The sequence below is a fragment of the Galeopterus variegatus genome, unplaced genomic scaffold (assembly GCF_000696425.1).
Source record: "Galeopterus variegatus unplaced genomic scaffold, G_variegatus-3.0.2 Scaffold9743, whole genome shotgun sequence".
In the NCBI taxonomy this organism is placed as follows: Eukaryota; Metazoa; Chordata; class Mammalia; order Dermoptera; family Cynocephalidae; genus Galeopterus; species Galeopterus variegatus.
The window spans coordinates 8,854-10,823 of NW_007735854.1; positions in this window are offsets into that span (position 1 = coordinate 8,854).

Here is a 1,970-nt window from a genome sequence, read left to right on the forward strand (position 1 = left end):
AAGTTGACCTCTGTTTTAATCAAAATTCTCAAATGCAGTTATTCACCCAGCTATGAATTTACCTAATTTATTATCATCCAGCTCATAGTTCTCAGTCTCATCTGTCTTCACACCATGAGATTTTTTTGTCAGGTACTTTGCTGAAAGCATTCCCCTGATATTGGCTAATGAAGTTTGGAATGGCTTGTTCTTAGTGCTTCTACTGAACATATTTCCTTATCCTTAATGACCAAAAAAATGATGAGTGACATAATCCCTTTAGTATTTGACCTGTGACTGATATTATGCTCACTAATCTGTTATTTCTAGAACTCACCTTTCAAATTCTTAAAAATTGGAAGAATATTAGATTTAAATGTTCTGGGACCTTTTCCATTAACCATAATTCTTTAATTGCTATCTTACAACAACATTGTTACCTAATAGTTGCATAATACCTCTCCTACTGATCCTTACTAATATCTGTAGATATTCCGTGGAGATGAGTACAAGATCTGGAGTAAGGCACCATCAAATTGACAGGCTTGACCAAAAGGGAAGAGTCACACAGATGGATGGGACAGACATGGAGGTGAGCCCAGCATTGCTGGACCATATGGTAGTTCTTCTTTAATTTTGTGAGGTAACTTCATACTGCTTTCTATAAAAATTGTACCAATTTACATTCCCACTAACAGTATACTGAGTTTCCATTTTCTCCATTCACACCCTTGTTGACACCTTTTATCTCTTGTCTTTTTCATTCATAGTCACCCTAACAAGTATGAGGTGATAGTTCATTGTGGTTTATATTGGCTTTTCCCTGATGATTAGTGATATTGAGCATGTTTTCATGTACTTGTTGGCCATTTGTATGTCTTCTTTGGAAAAAAANAAAAAAATGTCTATTTAGTTCCTTTGCCCATTTTAAAATCAGGTTGTTTGGTTTATTTTGCTCTTGGGTTGTATGAATTCCTTATATATTATGGATATTAACCCCTTATCAAATATATGGTTTTCCCTTAATTTTTTTTATCCCATAGGTTGACTTTTATTTTGTTGAATGTTTGCTGTGCACATCTGAACCAAATTTTGCATGGGGAACCCATCCTTCTTTTATGGTAAGACATATGATGATAGATAAGTAGATAGATGGATGGATAGACAGATAAAATTCTAAAGACTGTTCAGCTAAGATTCCCATCCCTGGTTATTCAGTTAAACACTAATCTAGGGACTGCTGCTATAGAGGGACTTTGTAGATTCCATTAAAGTCCCAAGTCAGTTGACCTTAAAATACAGTGATTATCTGGGCAATATTGATGTAATCATGTGAGAAGAAGAAGAAAGCAGCAGAAGTTAGAGAGACTTGACACATGAGAAGAACTGTCAAATCATCGCTGGTTTGAAGCTGTTGGAGGTCCCATAAGAAGAATGCAGGTGTCCTACAGAGAGCAGGCTCCCAGCTATAGACAGCAAGAAGATGGGAACCTCAGCCTTATAAACACAAAAAGTTGAATTCTGCCAACAACCTGAATGAACTTACAAGCAAATTCTTCCCCAGATCCTCTAAATCAGAACCCAGACCAGCCAACATTTTGACTTTGACATTGTGAGATTCTAAGCAGAAAACCGAGTTGAGTCACAGACTTTGACTTATAGAGCAGCCAGTTAATAAATAAGTGTTGTTTTACTAATTTAGAACAGTCAGTTAATAAATGTGTTGTTTTAAATTTGTGCTAATTAGTTACAATGCAATATACAACTAATATTTTCTCTCTATGTGCATATGTATATCTTATATTGTTTATAAATTTATGTCCTGCTCTGTTCACTTGTTGTATTATATAAACTATAGCACACATCTTTCATGTTGCTACATGGCCTTTATACCTACCATTTTAGTTGCTTCTTAGTGGTTATCAAATTCATGTATTAGAGATTGTTTAATAATTCCTCTGTTGTTGGTCACTTAGATTCCTTTCTATTTT